This window comes from Triticum aestivum, chromosome 7D (genome assembly GCF_018294505.1).
Source record: "Triticum aestivum cultivar Chinese Spring chromosome 7D, IWGSC CS RefSeq v2.1, whole genome shotgun sequence".
NCBI classification, from domain to species: domain Eukaryota; kingdom Viridiplantae; phylum Streptophyta; class Magnoliopsida; order Poales; family Poaceae; genus Triticum; species Triticum aestivum.
This window is the reverse complement of record NC_057814.1, coordinates 227,421,419-227,433,184: the sequence shown is the minus strand read 5'-3', so window position 1 is coordinate 227,433,184 and position 11,766 is coordinate 227,421,419.

Sequence of the window (11,766 nt, the reverse complement as noted above, 5' to 3'; positions counted from 1 at the left end):
CTGGAATCATATCACTCGCTTCGCGGTGATATTTCACCACCGTTATTATCGTGAGTTAGTAGTTTGCCACCCTATCCGCCGTCTTGTTTTAGCGGCGTGCATGTAATAATTTGTTGGGCAACCCTTGCTCAACCTTGTATTATATTTAGTACTCCTAGTATTTTTCGTCTGTGACCAAGGTATTGTCTACCAGTGAGAAGGAATTCTTCCTCGCTGGTCCGTAAAAGGGATTGGTCTCTCAATAATTATTTTATTGAAAAACCGGTCGTGACATTAGAGTCCAAAACAAGGGCAAAAGTGTTTGGAAAAGTAGATACGTTGGAGACGTATCAACTCCCCAAGCTTAAACCTTTGCTTGTCCTCAAGCAATTCAGTTGTCAAACTAAAAGTGATAAAAAAACTTTTACAAACTCTGTTTGATCTTGTTGTTGCAAATATGTAAAGCCAGCGTTCAAGTTTTCAGCAAAGATTATGAACTAACCATATTCACAATAACATTTAGGTCTCATGTTTACTCATATCAATGGCATAATCAACTAGCGAGCAATAATAATAAATCTCGGATGACAACACTTTGTCAAAACAATCATAACATAATATAACAAGATGGTATCTCGCTAGCCCTTTCTGGGACCGCAAAACATAAATGCAGAGCACCTCTGAAGCTCAAGGACTGACTAAACATTGTAATTCATGGTAAAAGAGATCCAGTCACAGTCATACTTAATGTAAATTAATAGTAATGCATGCAAATGACAGCGGTGCTCTCCAACCGGTGCTTTTTAATAAGAGGATGATGACTCAACATAAAAGTAAATAGATAGGCCCTTCGCAGAGGGAAGCAGGGATTTGTAGAGGTGCCAGAGCTCGAGTTTTGAAACAGAGATAAATAATATTTTGAGTGGCATACTTCCATTGTCAACATAACAACCAAGAGATCTCCATATCTTCCATGCTACACACATTATAGGCAGTTCCCAGAATGGTAAAGTTTATACTCCCCCACCACCAACAAACATCAATCCATGGCTTGTCCGAAACAACGGGTGCCTCCAACTAACAACAATCCCGGGGTAGTTTTGTTTGCAATTATTTTGATTTGAGCATGGGACTGGGCATCCCGGTTACCGGCCATTTTCTCATGAATGATGAGCGGACTCCACTCATCGTGAGAATAACCCACCTAGCATGGAAGATATAGACAGCCCAAGTTGATACATGAGCTATTCGAGCATACAAAATAGAATTTCATTTGAAGGTTTAGAGTTTGGCACATACAAATTTACTTGGAACGGTAGGTAAATACTTCATATAGGAAGGTATGCTAGACTCATATGGAATAACTTTGAGGTCTATGGAAGTGGATGCACAATCAGAATTCCCGCTTAGTACAAGTGAAGGCTAGAAAGAGACTGGGAAGTGACCCACTAGAGAGCGATAATAGTCATGAACATGCATTAAAATTAATCAACACCGAGTGCAAGCATGAGTAGGATATAATTCTCCATGAACATAAATATCATGGAGGCTATGTTGATTTTGTTTCAACTACATGCGTGAACATGTTCCAAGTCAAGCCACTCGAATCGTTCAAAGGAGGATACCACCCTATCATACCACATCACAACCATTTTAATAGCATGTTGGCACGCAAGGTAAACAATTATAACCTCGTAGCTAATTAAGCATGGCATGAGCAACTATAATCTCTAATTGTCATTGCAAACATGTTTCATTCATAATAGGCTAAATCAGGAATGATGAACTAATCATATTTACAAAAACAAGATAGGTCGAGTTCATACCAGCTTCTCTCATCTCAATCAGTCCATCATATATCGTCATTATTGCCTTTCACTTGCACGAGCGAACAGTGTGGATAATAATAATAGTGCACGTGCATTGGACTAAGCTGGAATCTGCAAGCATTTAATACAAGGGAGAAGACAAGGTAATATGGGCTCTTGGTTAAATCAACAATAATGCATATAAGAGCCACTCAAAATTTTCATCCTGGTCTTCTCCCCTCGACCCCCAAAAGAAAAGAAATAAAATAAAACTATTTACACGGGAAAATTCCCAACAAACAAAAGAAGAACGAGAAATCTTTTTGGGTTTTCTTTTAATCACTACTACTATAGGCATGGACAGTAAACAAGCTAAAAGCTACAACTATTTTTTGGGTTTTTCTTAAGGTTTTTTAGACACACAAGAAGAAGGCTTAGAAAAGAAAATAAACTAGCATGGATAGTACAATGAAAAAGTATGAGCACCGACAACTGGCATGAGTGTGTGAACATGAATGTAATGTCGGTGAGAAATACGTACTCCCCCAAGCTTAGGCTTTTTGCCTAAGTTGGTCTATGGCCACGGATCAAAGCTACCCTCTCTGATGTACTGAGGAGGGTCCTCAGGGTGCCACTGGTTGGCTATCTCCTCCGGATCCCACTAATAAACAGATTGTCGATAAGGGTCAAGTGGTGGCTCAGGCTCTGGAACTTGTGTCAGGCTCCAGTATGCATAAATGGCCTCTGGCAAGATGAGGTACGTGCCTGAAAGTATATTAAACAAAGAGGGTGCAGGCAAGGTAATAACCTCATAGTGAGTTTTACCAAATATCAAATTATACTTAATCAATTTCTTCTTATTCTTAACAATAAAGTCATGTGCTACCATACTCTTATAATCAAGAAAAACAGGGGGCGGCAACTTTTCCTCTTTCTCATAATGCCTAATAGGTATTTCGAAGTGTGCAGCAAGGCGCTAAGCAAAGATGTCTCCGAAGATGGGGCCCTTTGTACAGCTCAAAATTAATCGTTTAGCAAGGATAGCGCCTAAGCTGAAAGTTGTATCCAGAAACAAAGCATGGCGCAAAATGACTAGATTAGGAGCACTAAGATTTCCACTGTTCCTGTGACCAATTAAGCATCTACTAGCAAATATTGCAAAGTAACATAAAACAGCCAAATGTATACTAGTAATTCTCGCATCAGAAACCTTTCTCGTTTCCCCTATAGCAATTCTATCAATAAATCCATCCACATCACTACGGTGTGGTTCCTCGATGCTGCCCACAAAGGGTATCTTGCAGACCCGACAAAAATCATGGAGTGACATCTCCTTAACCTCATCATATAAGTGAAACTCCACTGAAGGTGGTGATTTCTTAGCATGAAAATAAAATTTTTGCACGAAAATATTAGTGAGTAGGAGAAACTGTTCGCGCTGGTCGTGGAGGAAGTCAGTGAGGCCTGCATTCTCAGCCAAGTAATAAAAGTCATCATGAATTCTAGCTGCTCTGAAGAACGCATCACAAGGCCATTCGCACGGCCGAACCTCCGTGGTGCGAGGAAGATTGTATTTGGGCTCTTTATTTTCCTCATTATGCTTATCCTTCGAGCTTCGACACGAAGAGCCCCTCAACAATCTCTTCATCATTTTCTTTCTCTGAAAAATTTCTGAAATTTTAGTGACTCAAAATAAAAGTGAACCAAACTCAACAAATTTGATAGCAATTACTCCCACAAGTGCCTAGAGGATATATCAGGCATTAAAACTACTTTGGACCATATAAATTTGACATGCAAGCTCAAGAACAGGGTCACCTTAGCAGCAAAAATTTGCAATAAATAAAGCACTAGAACAAAAATTAATTGGTCCATTGGACGAGTCACATACCGAAGAACAATCCCCCAAAACAGTTTTGTAAATGAAGCTTTGAGCAAGGAGATCGAAAATGGCAGCAAGATGAGCTACAACACGGGTTTGAGCTATGGGAGGATTTTTTTCTGGAGGAAAACGAAGTGAGTGGGTGCAGGAATAACTGGAGGGGGTCCATGTGGGGCCCACGAGGCAGGGGCGCGCCCTGCACCCTCGTGCCCAGATGGTGGGGCCCCCTGGTGTGTTCTCAGTGCCAGACATTCTTAAATATTCTACACAAAATCATATTTCATTTTCGGGATGTTTGGAGAACTTTTACTTTCGGGGTATTTTTTATTGCAAGGATAATTCAAAAAACAGACAGAAAATACTATTTTTTTCTTTATTTAATCTATATAACAAAAAGTAAAAGGAGGGTACAGAGAGTTTTGCTTTCTAACTTCATCCATCTCATGCTCATCAAAAGGAATCCACTAACAAGGTTGATCAAGTCTTGTTAACAAACTCTTTCCGAATCGCATGAAACCGGAGAATTTTTGAATAACACTAGGTTACCTCAACGGGGATATGCACGTCCCCAACAATAAGAATATCATATTTCTTCTTGACGGTAGGAAGAGGGAATTCAAAACCTCTAATAGTAATCGTTAAATTTTTTCCAATAGAATTGATACTGTGGACTTGAGGTTGTTTCCTCGGAAGTGTACCGTATGCTCATTACCATTAACATGAAAAGTGACATTGACTTTGTTGCAATCAATAAAAGCCCCTGCAGTATTCAAAAAAGGTCTAACAAGGATAATCGACATACTATCGTCCTCAGGAATATCAAGAATAACAAAGTCCGTTAAAATAGTAACGTTTGCAACCACAACAGGCACATCCTGACAAATGCCGACAGGTATAGCAGTTGATTTATCGGCCATTTGCAAAGATATTTCAGTAGGTGTCAACTTATTCAGATCAAGTCTACGATATAAAGAGAGAGGCATAACACTAACACCGGCTCCAAGATCACATAAAGCAGTTTTAACATAGTTTCTTTTAATGGAGCATGGTATAGTTGGTACTCCTGGATCTCCAACTTTCTTAGGTATTCCACCTTTAAAAGTATAATTGGCAAGCATGGTGGAAATTCAAGCTTCCAGTATCTTGCTTTTATTTGTAACAATTTCTTTCATATACTTAGCATAAGGATTCATTTTAAGCATATCAGTTAAATGCATACGCAAAATGATATGTCTAATCATTTCAGCAAAGCGCTCAAAATCCTCATCATCCTCTTAGAAGGACTAGGTGTATCAACATTAGTTCTCTGAGAATCTTGCTCAACACTCTTAGGGTGGCCCTCGGGATACAAAGTTTCCTGAGTCATTCTACCCCCTCTAGTCACAGCTCTAACAGCATTATCATTTTTCTTATTATTTAATTCATTGAGCAAATCATTTTGAGCTTTAATCACTTGTTCTACTTGGGTGGTAACCACAGAAGCATGTTTACTCATAAGTTTAAGTTCACCTTTAACTCTAGACATATAATCACTCAAGTGTTTAATCATATAAGCATTACCTTTCAATTGTCTACCAACATAAGCATTGAAGTTTTCTTGTTTAACAATAAAATTATCAAACTCATCTAAGCATTGGCTAGCAGACTTATTACGAGGAATATCACCTTCATCAAATCTATAGAGAGAATTTACCTTTACTACCTGTGTCGGGTTATCAAGACCATGTATCTCTTCAATAGGTGGTAAATTCTTAACATCTTCAGCTTTAATACCCTTTTATTTCATAAATTTCTTTGCCTCTTGCATATCTTTAGGACTGAGAAATAGAATACCCCTTTTCTTTGGAGTTGGCTTAGGAGTTGGTTCAGGAAGTATCCAATCATTATCATTACTCAATATATTATTCAATAGCAATTCAGCTTGCTCAACAGTTCTTTCCCTGAAAACACAACCATCACAACTATCCAGGTGGTCTCTGGAAGCATCGGTTAGTCCAGTATAAAAGATATCAAGTATTTCATTTTTCTTGAGAGGATGATCAGGCAAAGCATTAAGTAATCGGAGAAGCCTCCCCCAAGCTTGTGGGAGACTCTCTTCTTCAAGTTGCACAAAATTATATATTTCCCTTAAGGTAGCTTGTTTCTTATGAGCGGGCAAATATTTAGTAGAGAAGTAATAAATCATATCCCGGGGACTACACACACAACCAGGAGTAAGAGAATTAAACCATGTTTTAGCATCACCCTTTAACGAGAACGGAAATAGCTTAAGGATATAGTAGTAACGAATTTTTTCCTCATGAGTGAATAGGGTGGCTATATCATTCAATTTAGTAAGATGTGCCACAACAATTTCAGATTCATAGCCATAAAAAGGATCAGATTCAACCAAAGTAATTAAGTCAGAATCGACAGAGAAATCATAATCCTTATCAGAAATACAGATAGGTGAAGTAGCAAAAGCAGGGTCATATTTCATTCTAGCATTCAAAGACTTCTCTTTCAGCTTAGCTAACAGTTTCTTAAGATCATATCTATCTTTGCAAGCAAAAAAGTCTCTAGCACTTTCTTCATCCATAACATAACCTTCAAGCACATCACGCAATTCATATCTAGGGGGAGAATCTTCATCATCACTTTCATCAATATCTGTTTCAATAATTTCATTCTCTCTAACCCTAGCAAGTTGTTCATCAAGAAATTCACCTAATGGCACAGTATTATCAAGCATAGAAGTAGTTTCATCATAAGTATCATGCAAAGGAGAAGTGGCATCATCAATAACATGCGACATATTAGAATCAATAACAGGCGTAGGTGTCGCAAGTTTACTCATAACAGAAGGTGAATCAAGTGCAGAGCTAGATGGCAGATTTTTACCTCCCCTCGTAGTTGAGGGATAAATCTTGGTTTTTTCATCTTTCAAGTTCCTCATAGTGATCAACAGATATAAATCCCAAGTGACTCAAAGAATAGAGCATGCTCCCCGGCAACGGCGGCAGAAAATAGTCTTGATAACCCACAAGTATAGGGGATCGCAACAGTTTTCGAGGGTAGAGTATTCAACCCAAATTTATTGATTCGACACAAGGGGAGCCAAAGAATGTTCTCAAGTATTAGCAGTTGAGTTGTCAATTCAACCACACCTGATAGACTTAATATCTACAGCAAAGTATTTAGTAGCAAAGTAGTATGGAAGTAACAGTAACGGTGGCAAAAGTAACAATAGCAGTTTTGTAGTAATCGTAACAGTGGCAACGGAAAAAGTAACTAAGCAAAGATCAATATGTGAAAAGCTCGTAGGCAATGGATCAATGATGGATAATTATGTCGGATGCGATTCCTCATGCAACAGTTATAACACAGGGTGACACAGAACTAGCTCCAGTTCATCAATGTAATGTAGGCATGTATTTTGAATATAGTCATATGTGCTTATGGAAAAGAACTTGCATGGCATCTTTTGTCCTACCCTCCCGTGGCAGCGGGGTCCTATTGGAAGCTAAGGGATATTAAGGCCTCCTTTTAATAGATTACCGGACAAAAGCATAAACACTTAGTGAATACATGAACTCCTCAAACTACGGTCATCACCGGGAGTGGTCCAAATTATTGTCACTTCGGGGTTGCCGGATCATAACACATAGTAGGTGACTGTTGACTTGCAAGATGGGATCAAGAATTCACATATATTGATGAAAACATAATAGGTTCAGATCCGAACTCATGGCACTCGGGCCCTAGTAACAAGCATTAAGCATAGCAAAGTCATAGCAACATCAATCTCAGGACATAATGGATACTAGGGATCAAACCCTAACAAAACTAACTCGATTACATGATCAATCTCATCCAACTCATCACCGTCCAGCAAACCTACGATGGAATTACTCACGCACAGCGGTGAGCATCATGAAATTAGTGATGGAGGAAGGTTGATGATGACGACGGTGACGGATTCCCCTCTCCGGAGCCCTGAACGGACTCCAGATCAACCCTCCCGAGAGAGATTAGGGCTTGGCGGCGGCTCCGTCTCGTAAAACGCGATGAATCCTTCTCTCTTTTTTCTCCCCGAACGTTAATATATGGAGTTGGAGTTGAGGTCGGTAGAGTCTCAGGGGGCCCAGGGGGTGCGCCCCAGGGGGGTGGGCGCGCCCTGGACCGTTATAGCGACCAGACCTCAAACAGTCTGATCTCTGTGCATATGTGTCATCCCTGGATCGATAATGCTGACACGCACAGTACTTGAAGGATTTATAACAGAGTAGCAATCACACACTTATTACATCGAATGTCTCAAAAGAGAACTTATTACAATAAATGTGGCTTAAGGCCATCTAATACGATAACAGCGGAAGTCTTGGAAGATAAAGTGAGTCCATGAACTCCAACGGAATCACTGAGTGAAAGACCACGACCTAAGGCTCCTTACTCGACGTCTGAAAAGTCTGCAACATGATACGTTGCAGCCCGAAAATGGGTCATCACATGGAATATGCTGGCAATGTAACACAAAAGAGTAATGAACAGAATAATGCTATCACTACATGCATATATGGCTGGTGGAGGCTGTATGGTTAATGTGTTTTGCGGAAAGCCAATTTTTCCCTACTGCAAAGGAATATAATTTATTTAACTACAAAGTTTGTTGAAAACATTGAGAAGGTAAACCCCCTCTCAATACCAATTAAAAGTAGTCATTAACAACCCAACAAACTTAATATATAGAGTGATGAGATCAACATGATAATCCAAGAACCAGATACTCAAGATGTCCATAACCGGGGACACGGCTAACCATGATTAGTTTGTACACTCTGCAGAGGTTTGCGCACTTTTCCCCACAAGACTCGATCTCCTCCGTTGGATTTCTCGCACTACATGATGTTTGAGAAACGGATGACCGAGACACAGTCTTTCAGAAGCGTTAGCACCTTACGATGGGTAGACAGTACCACCTACATCCCCTACATCTGCTAGTCTACCACTGTAAGAGTTCACACGACTTAATCAACTATGCTAGAGCCCATAATAGCTTGTGGCTGCACACGGAAGTTTCTAGCATGAATAATCTCATGATCCCTCTGAGCCTGGGTGGCAGTCCATAGGAGAATCACACGGTACCCCGGGATTTCCAAAAATACAGGCAATCACTGGGTTCCCCAGGTGCCTCAATCCACCCAGATGTGTATTTAAGTTGCCACCTTAAGTTGAACCATTAATTAACAATCTCACATCTGTCATGAATACTCTCAAACCCAAACCACGTCTACGAGCATAGCATAGCAACATAAGCAACGTAGAAGTAACTCCCAGGGTTTGATAATAAAACAGGTAATAGGTACTACCTCAACTACTTCCCAATACTCAGATGTTAATTTAGATCCTAACCATGCAATGTTTGAGGGTTGACCTAATGCAATAAAACTAGGTATGAAAGAGGTATGATCAGAGTGTTACTTGCCTTGCTGATGATCCGCGAAACCTAGAAACTCGTAGTAGCACGCTTCGCACTCCGGGTATTCTATCGCAAACAAACAACAAGCATACAATAAGAAAACAAGCAAGGGCACATGTAAAACTCAAATAATAGATCTAAACAGAAAGTTCAACTTAAGAACTCCGATATGCAAAAAGAATCAAATCGAACGAAGCAACAAAACTCAAACGGCGAAACAAACAAGCTTTGTTTACTAATCTGGATTAAAGTCAAATTTTACAGTAGCAAAAACTTGTTTAAGTTGGTTAAACAGTAAGAGGGCTTCGAGACAAAACTCTAGGAGCTTGAATCGCCTGTTTCCGATTAACGAGCGAAAAGTTATACTAGAATGAAAATCCGATCAGAAATCACGATCGAAAATAATCGCGGAAAATCCGTGAAAAAGAAAAACTGACGAACAGGCTAACGAACGAACGTTCACTGTCTGTGGCTAAACGGTGAAAACTGTTCGTTAAAAGGAACGAACGAACGGGCATTCACTATATAACTAAACAAAAAAAATTAAACCGATCTAAAAAAATAATAAACCGCGGTTCAAAAAAAACCGTACGGTTTTTCGAAGAAAACCGGCGGCGGCGGCGAGGCTACCTCCGGCGGATCCGGCGAACGGCGGCGGCGGCGGGCGGCTCCTGCGAGGCGGCGCGGGGCGGCAGGTCGGCGGCGGGGCGGCAGCTGGCGGCGGCGGCGCTCAGGTTAGGGTTTGGGCGGCGGGGCGGGTTGGGCCGGCGGCTCGGGCAGCGCGACTATAAAGGCCCCCCGGGCGGAGTCCCGCTCGGGTACGGCCTGGAGTCGGTTTGACTTTTTTTAAATAATTCCGACGTGCAGAAAAAGAAAGAAAAGAAATACTAAAAGGACTCCAAAAATCCGGATATAATTTTCCCCGTCCTCTGAAAATAAGCCGGACAAGGTGAACATTTATTTGGGCCTAAAATGCAATTTTGAAAAAGCATATTTTTCCTAATTCAAATAAAATAGCGATAAAACTCCAAATAAAAATCTTATTTGACTTTAATATTAAATCTCCAATATTTCTTTATTTTGAGGAAGTCATTTTATCCTCTCTCTTTTATTTTTATAAAAGAAATAATTCAGAGAAAAATAATTAAAATCAAACGATTCTCTTTTCAAAATTCGAGAGAGACTCGAATATGAAAATAATGAAATCCCCAACTCTCTCCGTGGGTCCTTGAGTTGCGTAGAATTTCTAGGATCAAGAAAAATGCAATAAAATATGATATGCAATGATGATCTAATGTATAACATTCCAAATTGAAAATTTGGGATGTTACAAACCTACCCCCTTAAGATGAATCTCGCCCTCGAGATTCGGGTTGGCTAGAAAATAGGTGAGAGTGATCCTTCCGTAGGTCTTCCTCTTGTTCCCAGGTGGCTTCATCTTCGGTATGGTGACTCCACTGAACTTTGCAGAACTTGATTACTTTGCTGCGTGTGACTCGGTTGGCAAACTGGAGAATTCTGACTGGCTTCTCCTCATAGGTCAAATCGCTATCCAACTTTATCGCTTCCAGCGGCACTGTATCTCTCAGAGGAATATCGGCCATCTCTGCGTGGCACTTCTTCAACTGAGAAACGTGGAACACATCATGAACTCCTGACAATCCTTCGGGCAATTCCAACTTGTAAGCAACTTCTCCCATACGTTCCAAAACTTTGTATGGTCCCACAAAACGTGGTGCTAATTTCCCCTTAACTCCAAAACGCTTCACTCCTCGTAGTGGGGATACACGAAGATACACTCTGTCTCCAACTTCATATACTGTCTCCTTGCATTTGGAATCTGCATAACTCTTCTGCCTGGACTGAGCTACCTTGAGTCCATCGCGAATCAGCTTAACCTTCTCTTCAGACTCTTTAATCAAATTTGGTCCAAACAACTGTCGGTCTCCATGTTCTGCACCTCCTTTCGTATAGTGCTTCGAAAGGGGCCATCTTCAAACTGGCTTGATAGCTGTTGTTGTAAGAGAACTCTGCATACGGCAAATTTTCGTCCCAACTAGACCCATAGTCTAGCGCACAAGCTCTCAACATGTCCTCCAAAATCTGATTGACTCTTTCAGTCTGTTCATCCGTCTGCGGGTGAAAAGCTGTACTGAACTCTAGCCTGGTTCCCAAAGTTTCATGCAACTGATTCCAAAACTTTGAGGTAAACTGGGTTCCTCTATCTGATACAATGGTCCTCGGAACTCCATGCAGACATACGATCCTGGTCATGTATATCTTTGCCAACTTAGCACTGGTGTAAGTGGTCTTCGGTGGGATGAAATGAGCTACCTTCATCAAACAATCGACTACAACCCATATCGAGTCATAGCCTGAACGAGTCCTAGGTAATCCCGTGATAAAGTCCATGCCTAACTTATCCCACTTCCATTCAGGTATCGGCAATGGTTGTAGCAATCCTGCTGGCTTCTGGTGCTCTGCCTTCACTCCCTGACATACTTCACAAACTGCTACATACTCTGCAATATCCTTTTTCATTCTGGTCCACCAGAAACTATCCTTCAAATCCAGGTACATCTTGGTATTTCCTGGCTGAATCGAATATGGAGAATCATGGGCCTCTTGCAGAATCAACT